Raw genomic sequence first — 16,754 nt, 5'->3', positions numbered from 1 at the left:
CTAGCCAAAATATGAATTTTGTGACTTTAAAAGTCAAGATAAGACTTTCGGTCCTGGACCGACACAAAAACCCTGATCGGGTAAAAATCTCGGAAAATAAAACGAAAAATCATGGCAATTATATTTTGGGCATAAAATACATTCATAAAAGTTAAAGTTTGGTCAAAAATAATAAACCTAAAAGAAAATGGAAATTTTAAGGCATTTTGTGGTAAATGCCTAATTTTGCCGAAATAGGGAATTTTATTCCATGAATGGACCTTAGGTAAAATTTTATTATGTGATTAATTAAATTAAATGTGAGAGACATTGAATTTAATTAATTAAGGTTAAGTTTGGTGATTAAAACTTAATAAGAGTGAAAAAAAAGGTGTCAAAAGCCAATTTGGACTTTTCTTCTTATGAAACCTTTATTAATCTTTATAAAAAAAAAATTATATAAAACATAGATAAAATGAAAAGGGTGGCCGGCCATGTGGTCTTTTAGAGTTGTGTGAACCCAATTTTTATAAAATTCAAATCCCATTTAATTAAGAAGTCAAGTGGGCAAGTGGGTAGAAAAGCACTCAAGTGTTTTGTGATATTTTGAAGAGTATTGTGAGCTATTCTAACCCCCAAACCGATCCCCCACACTCTCTCAATCACTCTCATCTGATTTTTGAAGACCCTCTCAAGTTCTCTCTCAATATTCAACCTCAAGAACACCAAGGAAAACTTGGAGGCTAAGTCTTGGTCTAGGAAGTATTTTCCCTAAGGTAAAGCTTCACTAATCTAGGCTTTTGTAAAGTTTTAAGCATAGAGTTTCAAATAGCTAATTAACTATGTTGTTGGGGGAAATTGGTTAGGGTTTTTGAAAGGTTTTGGAGGAGCCAAAGCTAATAGGAAGGTCCAAACCTTAAGCAAGAACACCAAAGAGGTAAAAAGTTTACTTTTGATTATTTTGCTGTAGGGTTTTTAGTTTTAAGCATTATTTTGTATATCTAATGCTTAAAGTTTCTTGTTGATGATGTAATAAGGTTATGGTAGTTGTTTAATAATTTTTATGATGCATGTGTATTGATTTTTGAAAATGGGAACCAAAACCCCCAAGGGTTTTGTAGGATACCCTAAAACAAAACATGTTTTGAGCTGTGACTTCCAAGGGGTCAAGCAGCCACTGTATATTGTTTTTGTAAAATTAAATTGTACTGTGATGTTGTTGAGATTGAGTACATAAAATTGAGCTTTTGAAACACAAAAAAATGTTTAGAAATGAGTAAGTTATGCTATTTCAAAGTTTAGGTAAAAAACTGTTTTTTTTCGTATTCTTATTTTCGGAACCAAGTTTGGACAGCCACTGTATAGGGAAAATGAACCCAGTTTTTTCTAAAATTTTGTGGACATATTTCTGGCATAACCTATTAGTCCACTGTAAAATTTGGTAAGAAAATATTAAACGGTTTGAAAGTTATTAACTGTCAAAGTTTGGAAAAAATAAGGACTTGAAAATGAGGTCATTTTTACCTCATTGTTGGAAAATGATTTCACCAATCAAAAATGCTCATTTTGACCTAAGATTTTACAAAGACCTAAATGGCATAACAAAAATGGAATTGGGAAATTTTGGTAACAATTGGGTAAGTATATTTCAAGTTATGAACTAACGAAGTATGTAGTTAAAAATGTGAAAAATAGGTTTTTCACACTTAGTGTAAAAAAATGAGATTTTGGAACATAAGGTAAAAAGTAAAATTTTGTTTATTTCAAGATATAAAATGGTAAGTCTTGAAATCATATTTTCACTAAAATTACCCCTTTGAGTTTAAATGAATTATTTTTATTAAAGAGTTTTTATTCTTTTTAAAAATAAGAGATTTAATTTATTAATAGTTAATAAATTAAAAGATGGTTTAAAACCTTATATTTTGAGAAAATAATTAAATGAATTATTTTTCTAGTAAGTAAAATTGATTAATTGATTTTGGAAAGTTAATTAGACAAGATGAGAAATTTATAACGGTTTTCCTAATTAAGAAAAATTAGGCAATTTTCTTAAAACAGTTTTTAGATATTAAAACCTTAAGAAAAATAAAAGGAAAATTTAAAGAGTTTATTTTTCTTTAAAAATAATTAAGGAATTTATTTGTATTTTCTGGATATAATGCCGGCTAAAATCTTACATATTTTAACCGACTAGTCGAAAGTGCGGGTTAATAGCGATACCTTGAAAGAATAAGATTTTTAGCAGGTTGTGGGGGAAATACCATTGTGATACCCGAGCCTAGGTATCGAGACCTTAGGATAGGTCTCCCCGAGACTTAGGGTTTAGTCTCGAATATTTTGTATGACTTTCCTTAATAGGTTTAAAACCAAATAAGGATTATAAATCCTTACAAATGACTTTTATTAAAATGACCAAACTGCCCAAAATAATAATAATGAATTATGAGTGCCATAATTAATCCGAGTATACTGTATGGATAACTACAGTATTGGCTAAGCGTAACTGGACTGAACGTTGGAGGGTGAAAACCTGCTGAGCGCTAAGGACTCCAAGTAAGTCAACTTATATTGTATGGCTGCAACATGAAATGATTATTGTCTTGTATGTTAGTATAGGGATACATGCATATATATAGGCTGTCATAGAAAGTTGCTTAGAGACGTTAGTCTAGTGAGTGCTGATTTAGAAAATATGAACGGTAGAAGTCCGTCATATCCTAGACGGTTGATCCTCGTCACACTGCTTGATTTTATTTATGTCCAGTTCATTACCGCGACGAGTGGCCATGAGATGAGGATAAGCTGGTTAAACCTAGGGGCGCCAAGATAAATGGGACCTAGGGGCCCTCATGCTTACTTAATCATTGGACGGTTAGAATCTGAGCAAGTGCTCTGATAAGTTATTCCCGGATAGCAGCCATGAATATTGGCCATTCAGTGAGAGTGCCTAGAGATACTAGGGGTTGCCAAGATTGAGTGAGGTTGAACACCCTAGGGGCAACTGCTCACCAGCACCACTGATTAACATAGAAGTCTCCGTAAAACCGTGTAAATTGGATTACACTCTTGAATAAGTAGCGATGCCCTAGGTAACATGATAGTTACCCTTGATGAGAATATTTATTGGCTAGATCTTGGTGTGGGGACTCGGTTCTCTTTTACAGATTAGCAATTATGTTGGAGGGCGTGTTACGCATGAATTGTTGGAAATTGTCGAGCGTTGGTCTCGAATTATGTTGTGATATAATATATCTGCTTGCTCTGGGATTTTCTGAGTGCAGGGATATAATTGTTGATAAGATATAGTTGTGATATAATATATCTGCTTGTTCTGGGATTTTTCTGAGTGCAGAATTTTTTTATCTAGTTATGAATTAATTTATCCTTGGTTATCAGGCATGACCATAAGTTTGCCAGGACGCTTTAGCGTTCTTGAAATTGATTGTGTAGGGTCCGGATGGGTCCGGAACCCTAATTCTCTACATGCTTTGTTTGAAAGTTGATCTTACTAAGCGTTTTCGCTTACCTATTTGTTTCATGTTGTAGATAAGAGCATGGGCAAGGCAGAGCAGTGAGCGCTGGAGTCTTCCTTGCAAATGTACATGTGGACCGACCTTTTGGGAAGCCTTTTTATTTTTGGAAATGTTGTGTAATTTTCCTAAACTAGGCTCACTCTAATCTTTATAAAACATGTTTGTAACTAAATGTTAAGTATGGTCATACGACTTTTTAAAAAGTTTTTTTTTCTATGGGTTTTTGAGACATTTGGTTAAATGAAAACATTTATATTTCCGCATTATTGAGTCTTGAAAATCCGGGTCGTTACACTTGTCTTGTCAAATGTCACATCAATCCATTTTACAGGTGGAGTCACCTCACACGCATGGCCACAATAGTTTTTACACATAAAAGTGCTACTAAATTTTTTTCAAATAATTTTACAGACACATGCTTACAACTTGACAAGTGGTTTTGTTTGTTACTCAACTAATATATAAGTAAGTATTATAATACTTAATTTTAAAAAATAGTGTCATTTACTTTGTTTATATATACCCAGTCATCTTTTTTTTTTAAAAAGAATTAGCTATAATTGAAATAATTGTAGAAGTATGAACACGAAAATTTTTTGCTTGAATTATTATGTTTGTATTTAATTTTTTGAATCTCATTCATATGTGCATGCACATATTTATATCAATTATGGCCAAGTGCTTTTTAAAAAAAATAACTAACTCACTTTGTAACTAATAGTATATATCATTGGAAAAAAATATTAGCAAAAAAAAAACCCTGATAATAGCACTTCTCTTTTACACGTGTTTCTTAAAACAAACTTACCACCCACGTCACAAGCATGGCCTGCATAGTTGTGTATTAGACTCTTTTAACTAGTTTTGCTTAACTCTCCACAAATAAGTGTGAAAAACTCTCCACCAAATTTTTTTATGTACAAAAAACTCAAGTGAAAAGGATTCAATCAATGAACATGAAAATGAAGAGAGTTCAACAAGCCGCCAAGGCAAACGGTAGTCATATTGGAACTGGTAATAGTGCTGATCAAAATTACACTGACACTGTGGTTGTTGACTCCAACACGGCCATTGATGAGTTCGATAATCCAATGTGCAAATGCGGGAAACCAGCAGCTTTGAAAGTTTGCTGGAGTCTAGTAAATCCTTGAAGAAGATCCTTTGGATGCACGAACTATGTATGTAATAAGGTCAACTTCTTTTCTTGATTTCTCATATAAGAATGATCACATTTCTGCTTGTACGTATTATAATGAGTTGTTCTACTGATTCATAGCTCAACACTTCACCATATCCATGTTGTGGGTTTCTTAGATGGAAAGATCCACCGATGTGCCCAAGGTCAAAAGAAATTATACCTGCTATGCTTGAGAAAATTGAAAGGTTGGAAACTGACAAACTTAACATAAACAACAACACAGTAAAGACTAATAAGATATTTCTAGTATTCTTAATCTTGGGCTTCAGTTCTGTCTTCATAATGTTTGTGTTAGTTGTAACTAATGACTTCTCCACTAAGAATTAGAATTATGATTACTTGATATGTTCCAAATTTAGTATAATGAATGTTTTAATATCTATAATTTACATGGAACTCTATGATAAATTTTCGGTGATAGTACTTTGATGTGTCGAAATTTTTTTGGTTTTCAATGAGTCACATGTAAATTATGGGCATATATTTGGGTAAAGTGTAGGATCTCTCTACAAAGGCATAATTTCAAACATTATTCCATAGGGGTTGCCTAAATGAAAATTAATTTTATATCGTTGAGTTTTATTCATTTGTTCACCTTCTAATGATATTATTACATGGTTTCATTTTTTTTAACCTATAATAAGTAAATTTTAATTCCCCATAAACAAGACAGAAAAGGTGGTTTGGTAAAATTTAAGATTTTTTAAATTTAATGCAAACTCAGTGTGCTGGTTATATACTAAAATTAGCTACTAAGGGCTACATAGTAATATAGAAAACCACTCTGCTTAAAAAATCGGCTACTGCCTTGTCACGTTGATATTGGTAGAAATTTCAAGTATGATATTATCCTATCTGCCAAATATTTTGATAGGAGACTAGATCCTTCGAGATTGGTCAAAATATGAAACAAATATTATGCAATCTGCCAAAAATTTTGACGAGTCTAGATCATTGGAGATTGGGTAAAATTTTAAATAGCACAATTTGCAACAATTTCATACTTTTTGAAAAGTGGAATTAAATACTTAGACGACATTTTCTCTTACATTCATTTTACCAGTAAAGAAAAGATTGTAATATTATATACCTGGCAATGGTAATAAATTATAGTCACTACTACAAAATACCCTTTACGGGACACTTTTTTAGGACACACACATAAATGAAAGTCCTTAAAAATATTTATGGAGTTTTTAGGACATTCATTGAAAGTCCTAAAAAAACACAATTTAGGACTCGCAATGAGTGTCCTAAAAAATTATGCGAGTCCTAAAAAAATCGGGGCTAATAAATTAGTGTTTTATTTAACCATTTTAAGGACTTGCTTTGGGAGTCCTTAATACTCTTTAAGGACTCGCTTTGCGAGTCCTAAAAATACCTGGGCTGAAAAATTGTAAAAAAAATTAATGAATAGTATAAGTTTAAAAATAAACTAAATTATGTAAAATATATATATTTATAAAAATTATGTATTTATTAAAAACTTTTAAAATTATATTTTTTATGTTTCTAAATTTTTCATATTATTAACTTTTGTATTTATAATAATTTTTATATCAAAATTTAAATTTATGCAAGTCATAAAAGCTTTTAATTAAAAAAGGTTAAGAGATACAATTTTTTTCGAATTGGGGCTGTGTTTTTAATTGAAAATTCGAATTGGGGCTTTCTAGTTTCAATCCCATACAATTATATTTTTTGCAAGCGGGAAATACCAAATTTTTGGGGGGCGATACTAATTTTCATTTGGCTCCAATATGACTAAAGTGTGAAAAATTGGTGGTAACTAAAAGAAGAAACAAAAAACTAGTGGTCTCAATGACAATTCATGCTTCCGCCTCTCATCCTCCATGCATTTTGCCTCTCTGCTTTTGTTCATCCCTCCCTTTATCTATTCTTGTCGGTGGTCATCGCAAACCCAGAGCTCCAGCATTCCACGCATCATGTACGGTTCATGCTTGTCATCTTCGTCGCCATGAGCATCACGTACGGTTCATGCTTCAAATCAAGTTGATTCACCAGTGGGTTCTCTCCTGCTAAGGTTCTCTCTCCCTCTCTCATTTTATTCCCTTTAGTTGTCTATCTCTCACTGGTTTAGATTTTGTTTGAATGTTTAGTTAGAACTTGGTCTTCCATTTGAATATTATTAATCGATGCTTTATTATTTTATTTTATTGATTTTGGTTTTCGGGATTTAACTCGACTTGGGTCTCACCATGAGTTTTGTTTAAATCTGATTTATGCATTGGTTTTAGATGGATTTGGGACTTATCATTATTGCGTACAGGACTAGTATATAAGCTTTCCTTGAGTTATTTTTTCTTTTTCTTTCTTTCTTAATTTGGGGTTTTGTTGCTAAACACGGTTGTATATCATGTAGATTAGTGTTAGGGTTCCATTTCTTTTTCTCTTTAGTTCCATCGCTTTATTTATTGTGGAGTTGTCATCCTTAATTGAATTTTTTTTTATGGAAAGACATTTGAGGAAGAAATTGCTAAGTTAGAAGAATCGTGGAAGGAAAGCACCCTATCCTCATCCTACAACCCCTAAGGGACAACCTCATCCTTTGGATTTCTGATGTGCAGGTCAGCAGCTCCTCAATTTCTATTTAATATTATGGTTTCTCATTCTACAAAACTTCTGACTATTAGTATCTTTTGTCTACTTTAGTTTCCTAATTAGTTTGATGATTATTTGAGTAGTTTAAATTGAAAGGTGAATATGGTCAAATCTCATTTGAGGAAATTACTATAGTCTTTTTGGATGAATTTATGGTGCTAATATCAGTACTTGAAGCTGAATTTTTTTAATCAATTTTTCCAAAATTTAGTTTGTTGTTTTGCTGTCTTGTTTGTTAAAAAGAGATGAAATTGACTAACTATTGAATCAATTTGACATGTTTTATGAAACGAAAAATTGGACAGAATTTATATCTCTAACTGTTGCATCGAACTGCTTGACAGCCACCTTTCCAATGCCTTCTTAGTTCATCAATTTCCTTCCCTTTATTTAGCTCCAATTCTTTTCATTTAATTGCTCCAAGCACATCTTCAAGACTGATTTCACATCTTGACATGTAACTGGTACTGATCGAAGTAGAATCACTGCTTCAGTTTGTTAAAAGAATCTAAATTTTCATGTAAAGATAAATATGGAACCATCTTAAAACCATACAACATCTCTAACAGATTAAGTTTGTTAGTTAATGAAGGCTAGACATAAATTTCTTCAAGTTTCTTCCATATATGTTTTGCAGTGTTCAACCCTTGAACTTTCCTTGTCACATTATTGGATAGATACATTTTCTGATTGATATGGTTGTTGGTTATTTCCCAGATGTCAGACCTCATAATTCCCGTGGAGGACCAGTTTCCGGGCCGGATCACCTACCGAGGAACGCCGGCGCTGCAGAAGTTGAAAGACAAGTTTAATGAATATAATCTTCTTGAGAGGGCTAACAAGTCAGTATTTAAGCAGTTTTTACAGCGCCACAATTCAAATTTTCAGGGACACTCATACATGGGCTGCTTATGAGAAAGATACCCTCAAACAAGGTGCATGAGGTACAATTCTGTATCGGTTGTGAGCAGCTCCGGTTTGGGACAATGGAGTTTGCAATGATCACTGGGTTGTCTTTCGAAGCACCAGACACTAAGAAATATGAGAAGCTTACCTTGAAAAGTGGAAGATTAGTGGAGCTGTACTTCGAAGGCGCTAACAAAATTTTGTCAAGCAAGTTGGAGGAGGTCTTTAAGGCTTGCAAAGATGTAGAAGACACCTGGAAACTCGGACTATGTTTTCTAGTTGACAGCGTCCTATATGGAAATGAGCATGTCGCCGCAATCGAAAAGGACTTGTTGCTAGTCGTTGAAGATCTTGATTTTTTCTATAACTACCCTTGGGACCATAAATCGTTTGAAAAGACTTTAGGCTCATATCGCAAGGACATGAGAAAATAAAGAGCTAAGTATTTGGAGAAGGTTGTGGAAAGTACAATGAATTCGAAGCAATGTAAGGGCCAGCAAATTCATGCTCAGTACACATTATACGGATTTGCACCAACAATTCAGTATTGGGCTTGTGAGGCAATACGCGAGGTAGGATTGGAATGTGCAACGTTAATTAGCAAGGATATTCCAAGAATGGTGCGATGGAAAAGCGTGAAGATTTTCACTGCCGTACATGCGGCCAACATGCTGAACAAAGATAAGGTAAGGGTTCTGTTGCGGTCTTTCCACTTTCTAAGACTAATTATTTTTTTAATTGAAATTCCAGTAATTGTAGTCTTTTTGTGCTTGTTCCACATTTAGTACCACTGTTGTTCTACTTTGAAGCCTACACCGGAGGAGAGACCATAATTGGCGAAGGTAACAGGAGACCAACACATGGACACCTCCCACCTACGTAAGCTCGGGGGAATAGATCAATGTGTGGGTCGAACACTCACGGAACACGAGATAATGGAGGACGCTTGGCTTGATCACATTGCTGGGGATGATGAAATGATGGAGGATGATTTCACACAACAAAACCAGGAATCTCGAACATACTTTCATGGCTTATCAGAAATGGTGAAAGGCTTGGCCAAGGTTAAGGCAATGCAATTGGACTTAAAGGCTCAAGTTGCCAACATATTAAGTGGACAGAGGGATATGCAGAATCGCCAAAAAGAGACAATGGATAAGCTCAACAATCTACTTTTATTGGTGCGACAGTCTGTTGGGGTGCGGTCGGATAGGGAAGACAGCTTGCCTAACAGTATTCTTGGACCATATCAAGGTGATGATGCGGCGACAAATAGTGAGACTCGTGCCAAAATCCACGCTGAACACGATGATGATGTCCCTAATGTTAATTTTGGAAGGCCATCACAGCGACGAAGGAACAATTAAGACACACATGTTCCATCTAGTGAAATACTGAAATCATGTTCGAACTAATAATTTTCCATATTAACGTTTGAGTTCTCTCCTTAAATTCATATCTTATTGGAAAATAAAATTTCAAATTTCTAAAACAATCACCCCCTCACAATTTGCGTGTGGTTTGGATGAAACAAAATTAGATTTCTAAATTTAAATATCAATTCAACTGAGAAATACAAACTGCTAATAAATTCGACTGACATCTAGATCCATCTAGATTATCCAAAAGTAAAAAAGAAATGTCAAATAACTTCTAATTTTGAAGATAATTTTTTTTCATTAATTGTTCTAATAAATGATTACCGAATAATTTATTTATTATATTTTCACCAAATACAAATTGAATGGTGTAGTTTAGGGCCACAATTGTGGTGGCTTTTCCTACTAAATTTAAATCTATACACAATAGTTTGAATAGAAAAAAATTATTGGATATATAGTAAGTTTGAATATTAATATGGAAATATACTTTTTTTAGACAAGTTAATTTAGTACTTAATTATTACACATTAACTCAGTATACAAACATATCTACTTCGTACTAGCCAAATTTAGAGGTTACGATCTACCATGTCGATTGTAGAGAAATGTATCTGGACTTAATAAATCAAAATGCCTATTAAAAAACTGAAACTAGTACTCCTTTACAATTCCTCAACCCTTTCTAACTTGATTTAATACATCCAGGAGAAGGAAAAGTGGGCATGGCTAATACCAAAAAACATAGATGGTTTGATTAACTATTCCTCATACTTAATTCTCTTCAGTCTACCACTAGTCCTTGTTGGTACTGGACGTGTGGGAATGGAGTTCTTCGACTTCAACTTCTTCATTGAAAATATGGGGTCCGAACGGGTCTTCACAGGGCTACCTACGGGTAGAGGAGTCTGTTGCATGTAGTATTTTGCCTTGTCAGCGAAAACAACCGCCCTCACCTCGTTTCGATCATGTGTTACAAGATGACATGCTATCTTCAGCCGCTCATCCACTGGAGCAAACTGCAAGGACACATTGATTAAAATGGTTAATTTCAGTGTTAACACACAGGTAGACGAATAATTAATTTTAACAACTACATACCGGAGACACGGATTCCTCCCGTTTGAAGGACTCCATAAACTTCATGACATATACTCCACAATCGTGCCCATTGTCCTGCTGGGGTGTACCGCTCTTTATTGAAACCTTGAAGTTGGAGAACTAGAAGTCATTTTGTTTATGTTGCTTTATCTCGGACTTGAAAAGGCGATCAAGAGTACTTAGCTGATGTGCAAAATGTTTAGTAGTCATGAAAAATTTTTAAAAAAAAACTTTTAAAAGGAATAACAATGACAAGGGTGTTTGGGCATATTCTCACCATCTCTTTTGTGGCTTTCGTGCTTACGGTTTTGCTTCTGGCAACAACAAGGGGGTCCCAAATATCAGCACACCTATTGATTATATTCACCGCAAGTAGGAACCAATGATTAAAAATCTCAGTGACCAACACGGGTGCAAGCATCTAAGAATACATCAAAATTAGATGATAGTCAGGTGTTCATTAGCTTATCACCATTTCAGCAAAGGGGATATTGTTAACTTTAACAAATACATTTTATTAAAGGACTAGGCTTAATACAAACCAGTTCACATAAGGAAAACTGCCCAAAGTGGAAATCAACCCATTGTTGGCTTACGGCGTAATCTTCCACTGGCCTCCCTTTCCCCAAGTATGCCTCCTATTATATTCACGACGTTTGTCAAATTGCCTCATACAACACAAAATAGTAAACATAAAAAGTGGGTTGAATTTGCGGTTATGGACTTTAGGTGAATTACCAATATTTGAGTGGGCATATACCAAATGGAAGTCGTTTGAGGAACCTCTTGTCGCTGCCTTTCCTCGTGTGTCAACACCCGAGAAAAGCAAGTAATGATCTAAAATCAAGAAACCACAATGTAAATGTTAATGATCAAAAGTAATCATGTCGGAAATATAAAATCCACATGCAGTAACGACTTACATCACCAGAAATGTCTCTTTCAGGAATCAAGGTCCACATGGAGCTCATGAACAGTTCCATCTTCCCAAACTTCACCAGAGTGTAGCTGAAATGAAGGAGACAGAGAAAAAATAAAGGCACATTATTAATACACCGCTGGAAGGTATTTAAATTTTATTTAATCAACTAAAATGGTATAACACTTAATTGCACGATTCCATACCTCCACTCCAAGTATGGACTGAACATCCATTTCGCAAGCTTCATCACCTCAAGTAGGACTGGCACATCTAGGTGAAAAGAGCCCACCACCTTTCCCCCCGAACTAGAGAAAACTTCAATGGCTTTCTCACCATAAGGACCTGTTTGCGCTAGTAATTTTTGTTTTGGGGACTTTGATTTTGTGGGGCTACTATCCCCGTCAAACTCAATGTGCGTAAGATCATGCACTACCCTCTTAGTCGCAGGTTCGGTGTTCTCTGTATAACTTTTTTTCTCACTAAATCCCTTCTTCTCTTTTTTTATAAACTCAAAATTATTTCGTATTTTTCCAACACTCTCCACCTCACACTCCATTGTCGACTCTGAATCTTTAACCGCAGCATCCCTAATGATATTCTCAATGGTCTCTTTTTTTGTACGTTCTTCAACCAAGCTAGTTGTAATGGATAAAGCTATTTCACTCAACTTTTGGTCTAAATGCTTCTGCATTGCATCCAAACCCACTTGGACTTTCGCAAATGTTTCTTGTGGTAAAGTGAGTATGATTTTTCTCACTTCTGTCAACTCACTCATGAATGTGCCAAAGTCTTGCTTCAGAGCGCCCACATCCTGCCTTACACCATCTACAACCTGCCTTAGACTGTCAACATACTGCTTTGTCCCGTCATCAGCTATAGCAACAGGGGGGACTTAGAGGTACCAACAGCTACGGTCCTGACCCCCTTAGCAAGCGGAATCTGCAAAAATAAAACAAAAAGAAAAGGATCTTGAGCAATAACTACATAATTTTTTGGCATTATCAAGAATAGCACATCAAACAAACATTTCATTGAAATAAAGAAAGGAAAAAAACAATTACATTGTTCGATTGGAATCCTCCAGATTGTTGAAGCCACTTCTTCACTCGCTTCACTTGGATGTCCGTCCAAAAATCTATGCAAGGAATGGTTCGATCAACGTAACCGGAGTCAACGTGATCCAAATAGAAGAGCTACACCATAAAATAGTAAACAAAAAATGTAAGTTTCTATACACTGGCTGTGATTACATTTAGTCATAACTTGAACAATTAAAAGACAAATAAGATTCCTGGAGAAAGATTAAGCATCCGGACAAGTATTTGTACCCGCCCACTTGGAACTTCCTGATGGACTCCATAAGTCACCGCATGCAGAATGTGGCCCAGTCTTTCAATGCTATGGAATTAACATCATGCAACACCTTCATGTAGGAAGCGCTGACTTTATTTCCGACCATTGAACACTGGATACTGCCGATGCATGCCAGGGCAAATCTTGCAATGAAGAGGTCGTCGGCGTCTTGTGACTCCCTCAGGTCTTTCTCCGGCTTCCTCAGGCAAACGCTGCATTCTTTTCCCACAACAGCATTCACCAAATCTGTTTTAGGAAGTGGGCCAGTCATTTTAATCTTTGTTCCCCCATCTTTTATATTCATCACCCTTTCAAAGGCAGCAGCGTTGATGTAGAACTCCTTTCCATATATGCATAACTTGTTATCGGTCGTGTCAACGTTCTTAACCAACCATTGAATTAAGCTACTATTAGTGCTTGGACCATCAATCCTCATTAGAGAATCGAATCCTATGATTGCAGCCACCTCCTTTTGGTCTGGCGACATGACTGACAAGATTCGGCCAATTCTCTCGAACGAGCACCGGGTGATGATGTCCCCAGCCTTTGATATTCCCTCATCCCCTGATGCTGCATCAGGACTTTTTTCTATTACTTTTTTAACTCGATCAGTCTTCGAGGTGGTTGTTTTTTGGGGGGGTAACGGGACATCTTTCTCAGTTGGATACAATAGGTGGAACATGTCTCTGTAGAAACTTGTTCAATCTTATTTAATGGTGTAGAGTCTGCTTGGATGCGGTCCCAAAATAGTAGCTATCAAAATAGAAATCAATTTATGATGTTAATATTCTTCACAACAACCTATAAACAACGTACATAATCAGTTTTAACAAATTTGAACACTTATCAAATTCAAAATTAAATTACAAGTTCAAATATTAATGAAAAAAATTGGTCTTTAAATTAAAAAATTGCTTCACAACCCGATTTAAACCACAAATCTAGATGACCATCTAGAATAATCGACTACGATCTAGATAGTACATTACAAAAAATTAAATAAATCGTGCGGACTAATAGCTGCCCTAGATAAAAAAATGTATATAAAAAAGGGTACATAAAACTTTTCCCTCACAAATAATTCTCCATCTAAGAATACGATCCAATATCGAAATCTATATTCCAACTGCACCAATTAAAAAAATTAACAAGTCTCATCTCTTACTATGATTAGTCTCATGAAAAATACATTTTTAACCTCCAAGTTTTCGTACAAAATCCAAAATTAACAATAATTCTACTCTTACTAGTTCAAAAGAAAAAATGTTCCCCTAAGAGTCAGAAAGTGGTTTATTTCCATGTCTGGGACAGTTAATGGAAATTAACTCGTGGATTTCTCTACCACTCAACATGTACACTCTAAAGTAGCATGGAAAAATAAAAGTGACATTCACTGATCTTACAATATTGATCTCCGGAAAATAACAACAACTGCTTAATTAAATATTGGTTAACTTTGGCTTCCTATAAGTGTCCATCAAATGAGTTTCAAGTCTTAGCTATTCATTTTCCATGTATAGCTATTAGTTTATTCAATAGTTGTTTCATTGTTTGATGGCAAGAAATTAAGGTTCATATTGCACTAGGATACCAACTTGGAAGGACATTGATAGCTACTGATCATGGGTTACAAGGGCTTAACCAAGTTTAGGTAAAGTGTTTTAATGCAGTAAATTAGCAACCATCAAAAGGTTGTCAACAGTGGCTTTACTTGTTACTAATAGCACTAACTTCAAGTTTTAATACTATTTGAATTTTTATGGTCGATGAAAGAAGGCAACTATGTTTGCAACTTAAGAGAGAAAATTAAAGTGAAAATGTTTATATTTGTTTTGAAAGTCTTGTTGTTCTTTATCTATGTTTACTTTTGGTTGGATTGGTAGTTAGTATATGATTTGGATTTTGGTGCTTTTACATATATATTCATGATTTCTTGTTCTAAGGCATCATCTTATTCAATTTCTTTATGTACATATATCTCGTTTCATTGCCTCTACAAGGAAACAGAGACATTCATTCTTTCTTCTCAGGGTAAATAGTTTTTTGCTTGCAGGGATTTCAAGTGTGGACATGGCTTTTTCATCATTCTTCATTTGAGATCATTTTTTCTTGGTTTTGAGTGCTTTGATTGTAACGAGCAACTACACATATTAATATTGGTTTTCAGTCCCTTGGTTGTAATGGGGATTTGATAAATGAGTTTTAAATGAATGTTTTTATGCTCATAATTTAGCTTCTTCGACTAACATTTTAATCTCCTAATTTTGTATTCAACAACAATGTATCACAAATTCTAGAATGCTTCCCTCGGCAATGTCCTAGATTAATCCTAAAAATGTGTCTCTCTCAAAAAAAAATTGATCATCACTATCACAAACAAAAATATGAAACACTAAATCTTTACAATCAACCAATATTCAGCAACAGGCAGCATGCATTTCCCACTAATTTTTTTTTTTTAAAAATCAAATTAAAGGAGGCTTTGAAAACTAACTCTATCAATAAATTAACTCAACTACTCTGTGCTCTCCTCTACACTCTCTGAGACAAATTATTATTTTTGATCCATCTTACCTTCGAAAATAGCAATGGGTCTCCTAGAGTTCAGGTACAGAGTTCGCTTCTTGTTTTGAGCTTCAATGAGGAGAGAATGAGTGACCGAGTTAACAAAAAATTGAGTTTTGAAGAAGCAAAACATAACACAATAACTGATCATGATAAACAACTATACCTGCTCAAACCTTGAAACTGCCAAACCATGATCTACACCAGAGGAATCCATTAAACCATACCCAAAAAATTAATTACCAAAGAGACTGTGTTTTTTTTTTAAGAAAGAGTAGGTTTTTCTTCAAGAAAGAGGTCGAGTAAGGCTGAGAGGAGAGAGACAAAGCCGGTTGAGTGAAGACTTAGTGAACAGTGAAAACATTGTTTACCCCTGCTGACAAAAGGCTGCGAATGTCAGCTAAACTTTTAATCACCAATTGAACCCCAGCCCTTGGATTTGATCCAACGGCTAAATGATTTTCACGGAATGGTTCCATAGACGGAATAGAATCGGTCCCCATATATGATGATCTAGTGTGTATATATATATATAAATGGATCACCTAAGTCATTCTTCTTTTTTGTTTTTTTCTTATTTTGTTTTTTCCTTTCTTTCTTACTTTTACTGATTTTTTTATTATTTTTTTGTTTTGTCTTTTTCATTTTTTTAAAAGCTATATATATATTTTCCTCTACTAATTAAATTTACCACAAAAAAGTATATATCTATATCATTTTAATTTACTTTATATTTGCTTAAAGGATTTTATTTTTCATATTTGTATATAATCATAAATATTTTTTGTACTATGTTTTATATATATAAGTCAAATTAAAATATATGAATATTGAACACATAAAATATAATCTATGCTTTGTTTAAACTGAATCAAAATGTATCGTTTAATCAACTTTCAATTTTCAATAATTTATAATTATTAATTAATTGAAAATATATTACATTTTGTGAAATATTATTTAAATCATTTTATTTTTAAATGGTAAGTGAATTTATTATTATTTTTTATATAAAAAATTGAATATAAACCAGGTGTATCAATAAAATCAAATATTTTTTTGTTTTTTTCCTTATTTTGTTTTTTCATTTGTTTCTTACCGTTACTGATTTTTTTATTATTTTTTTGTTTTGTCTTTTTAATTTACTTTATACTTGCTTAAAGGATTTTATTTTTCATATTTGTATATAATTA

General features: G+C 34.0%; 1 long non-coding RNA gene across 1 annotated transcript; it reads left to right on the top strand.

Annotated features, from left to right (window-relative positions):
- The first annotated feature begins 431 nt into the window (after positions 1-431).
- LOC133780670 (uncharacterized) lies at positions 432-3,770 on the top strand. The gene is made up of 4 exons (XR_009869499.1): positions 432-755; positions 846-916; positions 2,470-2,535; positions 3,529-3,770. It is a non-coding gene; the product is annotated as an uncharacterized LOC133780670 (long non-coding RNA).
- Positions 3,771-16,754: the final 12,984 nt, after the last annotated feature.

This window comes from Humulus lupulus, chromosome 5 (genome assembly GCF_963169125.1).
Source record: "Humulus lupulus chromosome 5, drHumLupu1.1, whole genome shotgun sequence".
NCBI lineage: Eukaryota > Viridiplantae > Streptophyta > Magnoliopsida > Rosales > Cannabaceae > Humulus > Humulus lupulus.
This window is presented reverse-complemented; position numbering and strand designations above follow the sequence as displayed.